The sequence below is a fragment of the Nicotiana tabacum genome, chromosome 10 (genome assembly GCF_000715075.1).
Source record: "Nicotiana tabacum cultivar K326 chromosome 10, ASM71507v2, whole genome shotgun sequence".
In the NCBI taxonomy this organism is placed as follows: Eukaryota; Viridiplantae; Streptophyta; class Magnoliopsida; order Solanales; family Solanaceae; genus Nicotiana; species Nicotiana tabacum.
Window position 1 is genome coordinate 93,287,092 of NC_134089.1, and position 17,482 is coordinate 93,304,573.

Consider the following 17,482-nt stretch of genomic DNA (forward strand, 5'->3'; position numbering starts at 1 on the left):
TATGGCGTCGGGCTGCACGCCACAGTGGTTATTTTAATGATTATGATAGTGCTTGGGCTGTAGGAGCCCCTTCAAAGTCTTTAACACATCACCAGTGAGCGCAGTTGATGATATTGAGGCATGGATCTTCCCTGGGCAGGGATCTTGTCCGAAGTATTTATACCTGGAGATAGATCTTCTCCATAGGGATAGAATGGCCTTCCTTGGTACTGGATGACTGCGGTCAGTGATATATATTCCGAGATGAATTTTCCCTGGGCCAGATGGCCATATACAGTACCGAATGGTTCAACACTTATGAGGGGAGGTACATGGAACATTGATCATGATATATGTGCATTGGTACATAGAGATTTGCTGAGCTTTATACTCCGTACTGCATACTGCATTTATTGACTATTGAGTTTTTTACTGAACTGCAAGCATGTCTACTTTTCTGTATAGTTTAATGGTATTACCTGTTGAGGTTTTGGTTCGTCACTACCTATCAGTCTATAGTTTGGACTTGTTACTTGATGAGTTGTTGTACTCACATTACCCCCTTGCACCCTGTGTGCAGATCCAGGTATCTTGGGCCACGGTAGCAGTTGCTAACCATTTCAGTTGTGGACTTTCCTTGGAGATAGCGAGGTAGCTGCCTGGCGATCGCAGTCCCGCCTTATCCTTCCTTATCTTCCTCTTAGTGCATTTGTTAGCTATTCTCAGATTATGTTAGTTTTGTTTATCTCGAACAGTTGTAGTATTTTGCTCATGACTTAGTGACACTCGAGTTCGGGCTTGTATTTCCTCTTTGTTTTGATTTTTTTACCTTATATCTTTTATCAGATTTCTGTTAAAACATGGTTTTACTTATGTTTTAAATGAAATATGGAGTATTTGGAAATAAGTTTGCTGGCCTAGTTTCACGATAGTCGCCATCACGACCGGTTCAGTTTTTGGGTCATGATATGTTGGTATTAGAGCCTAGGTTACATAGGTCTCATGAGTTATGAGCAGGTTTAGTAGAATCTCATGGATCGGTACGGAGACGTTTATACTTATCCTCGGGAGGCTGTAGAACCTTTAGGAAAAACTTCACATTCTTGAATTCTTGTCGTGTTAATCTGTTGATTCTGGTACTAAATTTCTGTTATTTTATTCTCTCACAGATGGTAAGGACACGTGCTATAGGTCAGGACGGACGACCACCAGTACCACTAGTTGTGGCCACTCGAGGATAAGGACACGGTCGAAGCCGTGGTAGGGGCAGGGGTGTAGCCCGTACAGCAGATAGGGCAGCACCTGCAGATCCACCAGCCGCCCCAGTTCATGATCAGGCTCCAACGGGGGATGCTCCAGGCACTCAAACTCCCACTGCCCGTACACCTGAGCAGGTTGTTCAGGGACTGCAAACACCAGAGGTATACCAGCCGAACCAGTTACACCTGTTTAGCCTCCAACTTTTAGTGGTGCAGAGGTCGAGGATGACCAAGGTTTCTTGGACAAGTGATAGAGGATATTACGTACAGCAGGTATTCTAGAGGTTAGTGGGGTCTCATTTACTACTTTTCAATTTTCTGGAGCTCCCTTCACTTGGTAGGAGGCTTATGAGTGGCATAGGCCTTTTGGTGCAGCGCCCCTTACCTGGCAGCAGTTCTCCTCTCTCTTCCTGGAGAAGTATGTGTCGTAGTCTCATAGATAGCAGCTGTGTAGGGAGTTCGAGCAGTTGCATCAAGATGATATGACTATGATGCAGTATGAGATGAGGTTTTATGAGTTAGCCCATCATTCTGTTTGGTTGGTTTCTACAGACAGGGAGAGGATCAGGAGATTCGTGGAAGGCCTCGCTTATCAGCTATAGATTCTTATGACCAGAGAGAGTGTCTGATGTTTTTTTGAGGAGGTGGTTAACATTGATCAAGAGATAGAGTCGGTTTCCTGCCAGGAGCGAGTTGAGAGGGAGGCCAAGAGGCCTCGGGGATCTGGTAGTTTTGGTGGTGTTCCTTCGGGAGGTCAGTTTCAGCACAGCAGAGGCCGTCCATTTAGACATGCCCAGCCAGCCTGTTCGGGCCACCGTGGTGGGTCATCTGGTCACAGTTATCATAGTTCACATCAGGGTCACTCATCTCTCAGTGCTTTTCCAGCTCAGAGTTTGACTCAGTCACCATCAATTCAGGGCTCATCTATGCCTGGTTCTTCTAGTGGGCATCTCGGTGCTCGGGGATCCTTTCAATACCCACCGCCATTTGCCGGGAGAGGTTGCTTTGAGTGTGGAGATTTGGGTCATATTAAGAGGTTTTATCCCCGTCTTACGGGAGGTACATCTTAGCAAATGAGTTAGCCTTCGACTTCAGCACCAGTTACTTCTCCACTCGTTTAGTAAGCTCAGGGTGGAGCTCAGTCAGCTAGGGGTCGTCCTAGAGGGGGAGGTCGATCAGGTGGTAGTCAAGCCCATTTCTATGCCCTCTCAACCAGACCAGATGTTGTGATTACATGTATTGTCTCAGTTTGTCACAACGATGTTTCTGTATTATTTGATCCGGTTCTACTTTTTCATGTGTCATCATATTTTGCTCATTACTTGGATATGCCTCGCGAGTCTCTTGTATCATCTATTGATGTATCTACGCCAGTGGGCAATACTATTATTGTGGACCGTGTATATCGGTCGTGTGCAGTGACTATTGGGGGTTTGGATACCCGAGTGGATCTCTTGTTGCTTAGTATGGTTGATTTTAATGTGATATTGGGCATGGATTAGTTATTTTCGTGTCGTGCTATTTTGGACTGTCATGATAAGACAGTGACATTGGCTATGCCGGGGTTGCCACGAATTGAGTGGCGAGGTTCGACGGATTATGTACCCAGTAGAGTGATTTCTTTATTGAAGGCCCAGCGGATGGTTGGGAAGGGTTGTCTTTCTTATCTGGCCTTCGTGAGGGATGTTAGTGTAGAGACTCCTACCATTGATTCAGTTCTGGTAGTGAGAGACTTTCCGGATGCGTTTCTTGCAGACCTGCCGAGTATGCCACCGGACAGGGATATCAATTTTGGTGTTGATTTGGTGTTGGGCACTCAACCCATTTCTATTCCACTGTATAGTAAGGCACCGGTGGAGATGAAGGAGTTAAAGGAGCAGCTTCAAGAGCTCCTTGATAAGGGGTTTATTCGGCCTAGTGTGTCACCGTGGGGTGTGCCTATTCTATTTGTGAAGAAGAAGGATGACACTATGAGGATGTGCATTGATTACAGGCAGTTGAACAAGGTCACAATCAGGAACAAGTATCCTTTGCCTCGTATTGATGATTTATTTGACCAGCTTCAGGGAGCGAGGGTGTTCTCCAAGATTGATCTTCGTTCAGGGTATCACCAGTTGAAGATCAGGGACTCCAACATTATTAAGACAACTTTCAGGACCCGATATGGTCATTATAAGTTACTTGTGATATCTTTTGGGCTGACCAATGCCCCAATAGTGTTCATGCATTTGATGAACAGCGTGTTTCGGCCTTATCTCGACTCATTTGTCATTGTATTCATTGATGATATTCTGGTGTACTCGCATAGTCAAGAGGAGAACGCGAAGCATTTGAGAGTTGTGTTGCAGCGGTTGAGGGAGGAGAAGCTTTATGCAAAGTTCTCCAAGTGTGATTTTTAGCTCAGTTCAGTGGATTTCTTGGGGCATGTGGTGTCCAGTGAGGGTATTCAGGTTGATCCGAAGAAGATAGAGGCAGTTCAGAGTTGGCCCAGACCATTTACAGCCATAGAAATTTGCAGTTTTCTTAGTTTGGTAGGTTATTATCGTCGGTCCGTTAAGGGATTTTCATCTATAGCATCACCCTTGACCAAATTGACTCAAAAGGGTGCTCCTTTCATGTGGTCGGATGAGTGTGAGGCAAGCTTTCAGAAGCTCAAGACTGCCTTGACCACAACTTCAATGTTAGTTTTGCCATCAGCTTCAGGTTCATATACAGTGTATTGTGATGCTTTGAGAGTTGGTATTAGGTGTGTGTTGATGTAGGAGGGTAGAGTGATTGCTTATGCTTCTCGTTAGTTAAAGACCCATGAGAAGAACTACCCCGTTCATGATCTAGAGTTAGTTGTCATTGTTCACGCATTGAAGATTTGGAGGCATTATTTGTATGGTGTGTCTTGTGAGGTGTTTACTGATCATCGTAGCCTCTAGCACTTGTTCAAGCAGAAGGATCTCAATTTGAGGCAGCGGAGATGGTTGGAGCTGCTAAAGGATTATGATATCACTATCTTGTACCATCCGGGGAAGGCCAATATAGTAGTCGATGCCTTAAGTAGGAAGGCGGTGAGTATGGGCGGTTTGGCGTATATTCCTGTTGGGGAGAGACCTCTTGCGATTGATGTTCAGGCCTTGGCCAATCGGTTTGTGAGCTTGGATATTTCGGAGCCCAGTCGGGTCTTAGCTTATGTGGTTTCTCGATCTTCCTTGTTTGACTGCATCAGAGAGCACCAGTATGATGATCCTCATTGCGTGTCCTTAAGGACAGAGTTCAGCACGACGATGCCAGAGATGTAACTATTGGTGATGATGGGGCATTGAGGATGCATGGCCAGATATGTATGCCCAATATAGATGGGCTTTGGGAATTGATTCTGGAGGAGGCCCATAGCTCGCGATATTCCATCCATCCGGGTGCCGCGAAGATGTATCAGGATTTGAGACAGCATTATTGGTGGAGAATAATGAAGAAGGATATTGTGGGATTTGTAGCTCAGTGTCTCAATTGTCAACAGGTGAAATATGAGCATCAAAGACCGGGTGGCTTGCTTCAACATATAGATATCCCAGGGTGCTAGTGGGAGCGGATCATCATGGAGTTTGTAGTTGGGCTCTCACGGACTTTGAAGAAGTTCGATGCTATTTGGGTGATTGTAGATCGGCTGACCAAGTCCGTGCACTTCATTTCTATGTGTACTACCTATTCTTCAGAGTGTTTAGCAGAGATTTATATCCGAGAGATTGTTCGCTTGCATGGTGTCCCAGTTTCCATCATTTCAGATAGAGGTACTCAGTTTACTTCGCAGTTTTGGAGGGACGTGCAGCGAAAGTTGGGCACTCAAGTTGAGTTGAGCACAGCTTTTCACCCTCAGACGGACGGGCAGACCGAGAACACTATTAAGATATTGGAGGACATGTTGCATGCTTGTGTCATTGATTTTGGAGGATCATGGGATCAGTTTCTACCGCTCGCAGGGTTCGCATATAATAACAGTTATCAGTCGAGTATTCAGATGGCTCCATATGAGGCTTTATATGGGAGACGGTGTAGATATCTAGTTGGTTGGTTTGAGTCGGGTGAGGCTAGGCTTTTGGGTACAGAATGCTTTGGACAAGGTGAAGGTGATTCAAGAGCGGCTTCCTACAACGTAGCCGAGACAAAAGAGTTATGCTGACAGGAAGGTTCCTGATATGTCTTACATGGTTGGGGAGAAGGTTCTACTGAAGGTTTCACCCTTGAATGGTGTTATGAGATTTGGGAAGAAGGGTAAATTGAGTCCTTGGTTCATTAGGCCTTTTAAGGTGCTTCAGAGGTTTGGGGAGGTGGCTTGTGAGCTTGCTTTGCCACCCAGATTGTCGAGTGTGCATCCAGTATTCCATGTTTCTATGCTCCGGAAGTATATTGGCGATTCGTCTCATGTTTTGGATTTCAACATGGTTCGATTAGATGGTGATTTGACTTATGATGTAGAGCCAGTTAGCTATTTTGGAGCGTCAGGTTCGAAAGTTGAGATCAGAGGATATAGCTTCAGTGAAAGTGCAGTGGAAAGGTCGGCTCGTGGAGGAGGCTACTTGGGAGACCAATCGGGAGATGCGTAGAAGATATCCACACCTGTTTGAGGCTTTAGGTATGTTTCTTGACTCGTTCGAGGATGAACGTTTGTTTAAGAGGGGGACGATGTAACAACCCGGCCGGTCATTTTATGAATTTCAGCCCCAGCTTTCCCCATTGATGCTTCTTTATGTCTTGTTCAGCTGTATTATGTGGTATCAGGTGGGTTGGTTCGGGTTCGGAGTAGTTTTGGAGAGGAATGAGACACTTAGTGTCTTTTGGGAAGCTTTAGTTGGAAAAGTCAACCGGAAGTTAACTTGTGAGTAGATGATCTCAGAACTTAGTTTTTATGGTTCGGATAGATTTGTGAGGTGATTTGGTACTTAGGAGCGTGATCGGAATGTATTTTGGAGGTCCGTGGTAGATTTAGGCTTGAATTGACGAAATTGGAATTTTGGCGTTTTTCGGTCGGAAGTGAAAATTTTGATATAGAGGTCGGATTGAAATTCTGGAAGTTGGAGTAGGTCCGTTGCATCATTTGTGATGTGTGTGCAAAATTTCAGTTAATTTGGATGAGGTTTGATAGGTCTTTGCATCGGTTGCAGAATTTGGAAGTTCGGAAATCCTTAGGCTTGAATCCAATGGTGATTTGATGTTTTGATGTTGTTTTGAGATTTCCGAAGGTTGGAACAAGTTTGAATGATGTTATGGTATATGTTGGCATGTTTGTTTGAGGTCCCAAGGGCCTCGGGTGTGTTTCGGATGCTCAACGGGTCATTTTTGGGCTTGAAAGGGAGCAGATTCTGCTGGTACTTCTGTTGTAGAGGTTCCTTCTTCGCAATCGCATAGAGAATTTATGGAGGCAGTCAAGTTTGTTCTTTGCGATCACGTAGTAAGGGCTACGATCGTGTTGGTTGATTAGGTGAAGCATCACGAACTCGTGGGTTAAGTCACATTCGCGTAAGGGTAAGTGGACCAAAGCTGGGGCCACACGTTTGCTCATCGCGAATGCGGTCAGTGGTCCGCGATTGCGTAGGAGTGAGGGGGAAGAGCATCACGTTCGCATGGAGATCGACGCATTCGCATAGAGTTATTTCAGGAGCCAGCAATGTTGTTCTTCGCGATTGCGGGGGTCTTTCCGCGATTGCGATTAAGGAAAAAACGCCTGGGCAGAATGTATAAAAAGACATCTTCGCGATTCTTAGCCGATTTCTCACCACTTTTGAACGGCTTTGAAGCTTTTTGAGAGGGATTGAAGAGGGATTCGAAGAGAAATACTTGGAGGTAAGATTTTTTAACTCAATCCTCGATTTTATGGTAGTTTCTATCTAATTAGACATAAAATTAGTGGGATTTAAAAGCTAAAATTAGGGAATTAGGGCTTGGAATTGGAGAGTTTAAATTGGGGATTTGAGGGGCCATTTGAGATCCGATTTTGATGCTATTGGTATGTATGAACTCGTGGTAGGAAGAGGGTTCTTTTAATGTGATTTTTATCAAATTCCGAGACGTGGGCCCGGGGTCGGGTTTGGCCAATTTCGGGATTTTTGAGTTAATTTGATAATTTTCGTATGAGTTTCATTCCTTTGGCGTATACTGATGATAATATACTAATTTTGGTTAGATTCAGGGCATTTGGAGGCCGAATCGAGAGGCAAGGGCGTCGCGGGCTAGAGTTTGGCTTGATTTGAGGTAGGTAACACTTCCAAACTTGGTTCTGAGGGTTCAAAACCCCGAACTATGTGTTCTATGACTACTATTGAGGTGACGGGCGTGTGGGCGTGCACCATGAGAATTGTGGCCTGGATCATTCCATGGCATCGCTTAGTAACTCTTTCTTGTTGATATTCGTGTTTCTATCATGTGATTAAGTAAATGTTCTGTAAAAACATGCTAGATATCCTGTTAGGGCTTCACGCCAATATTGTTGAGACCCGAGAGGTCGTTTCTTGCTGTCATATCATTTGCTTCATTAATATTCTGTACTCAGTCTTGTTCATGCATTTTATATCATTCCTCAGTTCGATTATTGTTATTTGGCACATCATGTCATTATTCAGGTTAGTTTCATGGCATTGTGAGCCCGTGTATGTGAGACTGGAGAGTGATGACTGAGTAAGGCCAAGAGCCTGATTATGAGTGATAGTTATGGGATCGGGCTACATGCTGTAGTGGTTATGTTGATGATTATGATAGCGCTTGGGTTGTAGGAGCCCCTCCGATGTCTGTAACACACCCCCAGTAAGCGCAGTTGATGATATTGAGGGATGAATCTTCCCTGGGCATGGATCTTGTCCGAAGTATTTATACCTGGAGATGGATCTTCTCTATAGGGCTGGAATGGCCTTCCTCGGTACTGGATGACTGCGGTCAGTGATATATATTCCGGGATGGATTTTCCCTAGGCCGGATGGCCATATACAGTACCGAGTCGTTGAGCACCTCTGAATGGAGGTACACAGAACATTGATCATGTTATCTGTGCATTGGTATATATAGATTTCCTAAGCTTTATACTTCGTACTGTTCAGACTGCATTTATTTCTGTTGAGTTTTTTACTGAACTGTAAGCATGTCTACTTTTCTGTACAGTTTAATGGTATTACCAGTTGAGGTTTTGGTTCGTCACTACCTATCAGTCCATAGTTTGGACTTGTTACTTACTGAGTTGGTGGACTCACATTACCCCATGTACCTTGTGTGCAGATCCAGATATCTTGGGCTACGGTAGCAGTTGCTGACCATTTCAGTTGTGGACTTTCCTTGGAGATAGCGAGGTAGCTGCCTGGCGATCGCAGTCTCGCCTTCTTCTTCCTTATCTTACTCTTAGTGCATTTGTTGGCTATGCTCAAACTATGTTAGTCTTGTTTATTTTGAACAGTTGTAGTATTTTGCTCATGACTTAGTGACACCCGAGGTCGGGCTTATATTTCCGCTTTGTTTTTTTTCTTTATATCTTTTATCGGATTTCTTTTAAAAACATGGTTTAAATTAAGTTTTAAATGAAATATGGAGTATTTGGAAATAAGTTGGCTGGCCTAGTTTCACGATAGGCGTCATCATGACCGGGTCGATTTTTGGGTCGTGACAAATGGAAACCTTTATGAATGTATATATTATTGAAAAATTACAAGAAAATACACTTGACTTTATACCATAACAAAAAAAGCCCAAGTTTTTAAGTTTTATCCGACCTAACCCATATTGTGCATATTTTGAAAGCATTAGCAAATTCAAAATCTGTGTTCTTACAACCATTGCTTCTAAAAGCTATGGAGTTAAATCTGTGTTCTCACAACCATTGCTTTCTCTCTCTTTTCTTCTCACATCTTCTACATATGCTTCAAGGAACCGTCCGCCATTATTGCTTCTCCCCTGAGTCACCTGGTTACAATGTAAGAAAATTGAAGAGTAGAAGTCCACCATTGAAGCCATTCAAAGCTTTGGTTTCAAAAATAAGATTTTTTTTGAGTTTGTTAGTTGTTTGAATTGGGTGTAGTTCTAATTGATTGAAAATATCAAAAGTAGTTCAAAATTAAAATTTGAAGTGATTTGAATTATTATTCAAAAGTTGCTTGGATAATTATCAGATATAAGTGCTTGGTTGCGAATTGCAAATGGACGTTACGTGGAGCGTCCTTGAGAGACACACGCACGTGATTTTTACTTCATGGCTAGTAGTTGAAATTCATACGACAAGTCTTGAAGTAGGGGCATTTGTAGGCATATAAATTTTATTAAAACTAAATTCATAAAATAATTTTGGATTATATTCAAGATATATTAGTTTAAATAAATTTTATTGGACTAATATAATTGGATTAGTCCAATATGTATGGATTTAATAAATAAGTGTAAATCTATTGGGCTAGCCCATTTAATTGGGGTTACAAGTGATGAGTCCACTTCATTAATCCCAATATATTATATTCCTAGAGGCCCATTTTGGTTCCACATGTCAAATGACATAGCACGACAAGTAAAACTGAAGAGACAATAGGATCGTGCCACGTCAAAATAAATAGGTATGCCAAGTCAAATTAAAAGGCCAATAAAATAGCGCCACGTATGCTAGTGACATGTTCTAGCCAATCAAAAGCGATTTTATCTGTAACGACCTGGCCGGTTATTTTGTGAGTTGTAGCCTCGTTCCCCCATTTACTACTCCTTTTGTGCTCTACAGATGTTATAGGACATATCGGGTTAGTTGGTTCGGTTCCGGAGAGATTTCAGAATGAATTGAGACATTTAGTCTCGTATTTGAAAGCTTAAGTTGAAAAGGTTGACGGATGTTGACTTATGTGTAAACGACCCCAGATTTGAGTTTTGATGGCTCTGCTAGCTCCATTAAGTGATTTTTGGACTTAGGAGCGTGTCCAGCTTGTGATTTGGAGGTCCGTGGCTGAATTAGGCTTGAAATAGCAAAAATTGGATTCTTTTTGGAAAGTTAGACCGGAAGTGGACTTTTTGATATCGGGGTTAGATTTCGATTCCGGAAGTTAGAGTAGGTCTGTGATGTCATTTGTGACTTGTGTGCAAAATTTAAGGTCAATCGGATGTGAATTGATAGGTTTCAACGGCGTTTGTAGAAATTGGAAATTTCAAAGTTCATTAGGCTTGAATTCGGGTACGATTCATGTTTTTGATGTTGTTTGAGATGATTTTAAGGCTCGACTAAGTTTGTATTGTGTTTTAGGACTTGTTTATATATTTGGTTGAGGTCCCAAGGGCCTCGGGTTGATTTCGGGTGGTTAACGGACTTGGAGTTGAATTTAAGAAGCTGTTGAAGTTTGGGTTCTGCTGGTGTGATCACACCTGCGAGGGTCTTGGTCGCAGGTGCGGTAGGGGGAACACATGTGCAAACTTGAAGGGAATCAGTAGAGGTCACAGGTGCAATGGGTTTCCGCACCTGCGGTAACGCAGATGCGGGATAGGGGTCGCAGAAGCAAAGGCCCGCTAGGTAAGTGGCTTTCGTAGAAGCGCGTATTTTTACGCAAAAGCGGACGTGCAAGTGCGAGCCAGGCTCTGCATGTGCGAGAATGCATGGGCAGAGCTTAAAACGAGGGTTTTCGGCATTTTCACCATTTCTAACATTTTAAACTCGGATTTTGGAGATTTTTTAAAGGGTTTTCGAGGGGATTCTTGAGGTAAGTTCCTTGTGTTCATTTTTATTCAATAATCTTATTTCCCCATTGATTTTCCCACCTAGATTGTGGGGTTTTGAGGTGAAATTTGGGAGTTTGAGCCTAGGGATTTGGAGAGTTTTATTTGAGGATTTGAGTGGTGATTTGGTGTCGGATTTTGATAAATTTGATATTGCTAGACTCGTGGTTGAATGGACCTTCGGGTTTCGTACTTTTGTCATATTTCTAGACGTGGGCCGGGGGGCGGCTTTGAGCTGATTTTGGTTTTCTAAGTTATAGCTTCGTAATTTTTTGTAGAGGTGATTCCTTTAGCCCGAATTGATTGTATTGTACTACTTATGGCTAGATTCAGGTCATTTGGAGGCCGATTTGCGAGGCAAAGACATGTTGGAGTAGAGTTTTTCTCGGATTGAGGTAAGTAACACTTCTAAACTTGGTTCTGAGGGTTCGAAATCCTGAATTATGTGTTATAGTCAGACCTCTCTATAACAGAATCCCTATATAACAACACTTCACTATAAAAGCCAAGCTTTTTCGGAACCAATTTTTATGTTATGTTATAATATATGTTCTCTATAGCAGCACTTCGCTAAAACGTCTAAAAATATTCGGAACAAACTAGGTTGTTATAGAGAGGTTTGACTGTATATGATTGGTTTTGAGGTGACGCACATGCCAAGTGACGGGCGTGCGGCCGTGCACCGTGAGAATTGTGACCTGGTCGATTCCATGGTACTGTATAGTGTTCTATCTTTTTGATATCCATGTTTTTACCATGTGATAAAGTAATTGAGTTGTAAATCATGCTAGAGATTATGTTTAGGCAATATGTCGGTACTATTGGGATCCATAGTGGTTGTTTCTTGCTGTTGACTGACTGATTTCATTAATATTTTGTACTCAGTCACATCATTCATTTCATATCATATCTCAGTTTCTGTTGTTATTTATTGACACATGATATCATCATGTTTGGGATAGTTTCATGATATTGCGAGCCCGTGAGTGAGCTGGAGAGATTGATGACTGAGTGAGGACGAGAGCATGATTATGAGTGAATTTTTGGGATCGGGTTGCACGTCACAGTGGTTATACTAATTTATGATTGCGCTTGGGCTGAAGGAGCGCCTCTGGAGTATGCACACACCCCTAGTGAGCGCGGTTGATTATATTGAGGAATGGATCTTCCCTAGACATGGATCTTGTCCGAAGCATGATATAAATGGGGATGGATCTTCCCTATGGGCTGGATTGGCCCTACTCAATACTGAGTGACTCATGGTCAGTTGATGTATATATTCCAGAATGGATCTTCGCTGGGTTGGATTGGCCATATACAATACTGAGCGATTGAGCATTTGAGAGTGTGAGCACATGAGGCTGTCTGCATGGTGCATCACATACAACATGTGCATTGGCATGTAGAAGTAGAAGAGTTATATTCTTCATATCATTCAGATTTGATCTATCTTACTATTTTGAGGTTATTTGTTGAACTTGCAATCATGCCTACATTTTTGCACTGTTATTTATATATTGAACTATGTCGATTGAGTTTGTCTACTTTTAGTCCAAATGTTGTATTTGTTACTTATTGAGTTGGTTGTACTCACGCTACACCCTACACCTCGTGTGTAGATCCAGGTGCTTCCGGTCACGACGGCTACTGAGTGAGGAGTCAGGATCTCGAGAGACTATCGAGGTAGTTGCATGGTGTTCGCAGGCCTTGACTCTCCTTCATTATCTTTTTTGTATTTCAGTTCTTACTCAGTAGACATTGTAGTAGACAGTATCCATGTATAGACGCTCGTGTACTCGGTGACAACCCGGTTTTGGGAGAGATTTTTATTGAGTTGTGGAATTATTTATGTTCTTAAAAGGTTTTTCTTAAAATATTAATTGCCTCCGTGTTTTATTTCAAAGATTTTATTGTGTTGAAATGGTTGAGTAGTTAGCTTGCATAATTCCACAATAGGCGCCATCACGACGGTTGGTTTTGGGTCATGACATTGTCACACTTCAATTTGATTGGTCGGAAAGAGTTTATTCTTATCACAACTCTTCCCTCCCACAACAATAAATAAGGGTCTTCATAAATCAAAAAAGACACCAGAAGTTATAACAAGAATCAAGAGTGAGCTCGTGGATCAAACGCTATAAATTTCTCTAAAATCTACAAGCATTCAAGTGTTCTAAGGATTAAAGAGATTAAGTCGAAGATTCAAGAACAAGTTGCAAGCCGTTGGATTAAAAATATGTCAGGATCAATATCAGACCTCAAGACCTTGGATTAAAATAAAATAAAATAAAATTCAAGATTAAGCTCGAAGGCTCTTTTATTTACAGTTGGAAAAAGAATCAGATGATTCATAGAGATTGTAACACTCATATTATTTGAAATAAAATAATATGATTGTTGCAATATCTTTCGGTCTCGATTTTACTTTCTTGATGCATTTTATTGTCTACGGCTATCCTTTTTAGCCATCAAAATATAAGAATCACACATAAACTAATTAAATTTTCTCTCACAACAAGCTCTTTCACGTGAATTTGTACTTTAAATTTTTTTCTAAATTGCTCATATAAGCGGTTTTGTTTTAAAATTTTGAACTCAAGAAGAGATTTATTTGGTGCTCAATTCCCCTCAAATAAGGAGAGCCTGCTTGGAAAGCAAACTAGAAATTAAATTTAGGTGTAATTGAGTGTAATTATACAGTTTGATATATTTGTCTGGTCAAGTAAATACTTGATCAACATAAAATTATTGGGTATAATTGAAATGTTGTAATTACACTCTCCAATTCTCGAAGGAAAAGTAAAAATTAGTGTTAATTACACTGTATAATTATAAGGTAATGTAACTTCTGTAATATTTTAAGCATGAAAGCTAACTCAAATTAGCAACAATCTCAGAATCGCGCAACTTGGCCTATTAAGGAATTAGAATCCTTAAAACATGATCTCTAGCATGGAATATAAACTCAAGTAAGCAACCAAAATGAAAACACGTAAAGTAGGGACCTATTAATCAAAACAAAGCGACGAGAGCAACCTCGGGCCGAATCCGGTCATAAACCATATATTCAATCATGTACACACTCGTCACCTCGTGTACACGTTGTTCACACAAATAACAAATAGTAATAAAGCCAAATCCCGAGGGATAATTTTCCAACACAAGGTTAGGAAAGATACTTACCTCAAACAAGCTAAGTCAGTACTCTAAGAGGCCCTCCCCACGTGAAACAACCTCCGTACAACTCGAATATAGCCAAAATAACTCAATAATATCAATAAAAGCCATAGAAAACAATCCCAAACAATAAAGGTATGATCTTGGTTCAATTGTGCAAAGTCAACCAAATTAGACAACTCTGGACCCAAACCCTGAAGCCCAACCAAACTCATAATTTCCGAACACTCATTCCGACACGAGTCCAAATATATGCGTGTTACTCAAATCAACCCTCAATTAATCAATTTTCACTCTCCAAAAGTATAGTAAAAAAATCCCTAAATTTCACCTTAATTTCACATAAACGAGGTGTCATAATCCATGGGTAATCAATATCTGTCATCAAAATTAAATAAACTTCACTTACCTCTTCAATTGTAGTGAAAAGTCTCCCAAAAATCACCTCAACCGAGCTCCACAACCTCAAACAATGAGGAAATGACCAAACCCTTTGAAATAGAAAGTCTGCCAATTATTCAGCATTTGAGGTCACTTAACCGCATCTGCAGTATCTATGGTCAAGTTATCGCATCTGTTATTTCCCTCCATCTGCCAACTTACCGTATATGCGGTCCACCTACGCATCCGCATCTACAGTCCTTCACTGCAGATGTGCTTCCGCTTTTGCGCCACACTAACCGCATCTACGAACCCTACCTTCTCCAACCAAATCTGCATCTGCGCTCACCCAGCCGCTTCTGCGGCTCTACATATGCGGCCTTTTTTCCGCAAATGCGAAAACATCAGACTCAGCAAAACCAGCACTACCAACAACTCCACAAATAATGCGGAACCCATTCGAAACAAACCTGATGCCCCACTGCGAGCCCGTTCAATCACTCCAACCAATTCCAAAATATAACACAAACATACTTGAGGCCTCAAATCACATAAAACAACATCAAAATCATGAATCGCACATTGATTCAAGCCTAACGATCTAATGAATTTTCAACTTCTAAAACTCATGTTGAACCATATCAGATCAACTCAGAATGATCTCGAATTTTGCATCTAATTCCAAAATGACACAACGAGCCTATTTAACTCCCGAAACTAAAATTCGAACCCGGTATCAATAAAGTCAAATACAACTCAAACCTATCAACCTTCAACTTTCTAACTTTTGCAAAAAAAAATACCAAATCAACCCACAGACCTCCAAATCCAAATCCGGACACTTGCCTAAGTCCATAATCACCATATGAAGTTATTGTGACCATCAAAACACCATTTAGGAGTCGTCTACACAAAATTCAAACTCCGATCAACTCTTACAAACTTAACCCTCCAACCAAGAGACTAAGTGCCCTAAATCAATTCGATACCTCCCTGCAACCAAACCAACCATCCACACAACTCTCATAAAAATGAGTACACACACGAAAAGCTTCCAAAGGGAAATCGGGACTCAAATACACAAAATGACCAATCGAGTCATTACATTCTCCCACTCTTAAATAAATGTTCATCCTCGACGTGCCAAGAGTTGTTCCATAGCCATCGAATCACTGTATAATCTTACTATAACCGTACCCATGGTGATCCCATGTCATCTCAATCGATATAAGCATGTCAACACAATCTTAAATGAATATTATTCCCTTCACCCTTACTGATAAGCTTTAGAATAAAATTTCAACATCCAAGCCCACTCCCAAGACCAGATTCTCATATATACACAATGTATAAACCCTCAACCAGTTGCAACATATCCCAATACATGCACAAGGTATAACCATACGATGTGACTTACCACTCATATGCACATAGCAATACCTCTAGCCACAATAGCGGCCTATTTTCAAATCTGGTATAGGTAAATAATCTCATATCATCTAGAACCTTATTACAAATCTTCACAACACTATAAATAATGTACGAAACATGTGAAAACACATAACCACTCGCCCAACAATAAGTCATGGTGTTCTTTCACCCGACTGGAACCAATGCCAAGCTCTAAGCTGATCAACGACATTCTTATCCAAACATACCTCATCTAGGTTCGATCACACTAATTTCAGGTCCAATGATCCCATCTTATTCAGTACAAGCTATATGCCTGACAAACCACACCAAATTCCACCTAGTCACATACATTGCAATTCGTACCCAACAAGCACAACTCAAATATAGCTGAAGATGGAAAGAGTAAAATATGAGAAAACTATCAAACCAGTCCAACAGGAACAACTCTCCATCAGTACCAAATTATGAATCCACGCCACAAGGGAGAAGTAAAACACTTAAATTATTTCATAGAATCTCATTTTAACATAACCCCACTGCGGCACGTAGCCAGGTCCAAAAATACCGATCGACAAGAAAACACAAGGATCCCATCCTCAACTCGTAACAACAAGTAGGATAAGCAAACCATCAACCAAAAATCTTCCACTAACTCAATTATGTGGATCAAAATCACAGCATGTAATGGACTCCTCTTGTCTGTAGAGCACCTTAATTAAGTAACCATATTAAGTAAGAACTCAATAGTGACCAACCCCTATATTAAGTAAGAAAAAGTCAACCCTAGTCTCGCAACCCCTAATAGTGACCAAACAAGAACAATAGACACGTTCTACCCCAATAGAATCTCCAACGATGTAGACATATAAATAGAGGTACTCATGAATCACGAGGCATATCCAAATATAAAGTACAGTAGGACTACACATACAAATAAGTAGGATCCGAATCAAATAAAACTGATGCATCTCTATGACAAATCGGAACAATACCTGTAATGACATCATCTGGTGTAGCAGCCTCAGTCCTGCTAGGTAAAGCACAACAACGGGCCTGGCCTCTCCCTCTAGGATGTCCTCTACCCACCTGTCCCCCATCTCTAATTGGTTGTGCAGGTGTAGCAGCAACTGGAGCGGGAACCCTAGATTGAGTACTACACCGAGGCATACTCACCCGAAGTTTAGGAAAATCACTCACCATGTGCCTCATATCCCCACACTCAAAGCAACCTCTCTGCTGACATGGCTATGGGAGCTATCCGGAACTATTGCTTTGGGACCCATGGATAACGGGAGCACCACGTGAAGCCTGAAGTGCAGACAGAATTGGCCGACCAACAAAACCTTTACTATGATGCGTCATGCCTCCAAAATAGGGACTAGTAGATCCTCCAAGTACACAAGGCTTCTTAGCCTCCCTATCCTCCCTCTCTAGACCGTGAATACTCTCCAGCCTCCTAGCGATATCTACAACTTGATGAAATGGAGTATCAGTATCCAACTCCCGTTCCGTCCCAAATTTGAGACCATAACTGAGTCTCTCAATAAACCTGCGAGCTTTCTCTT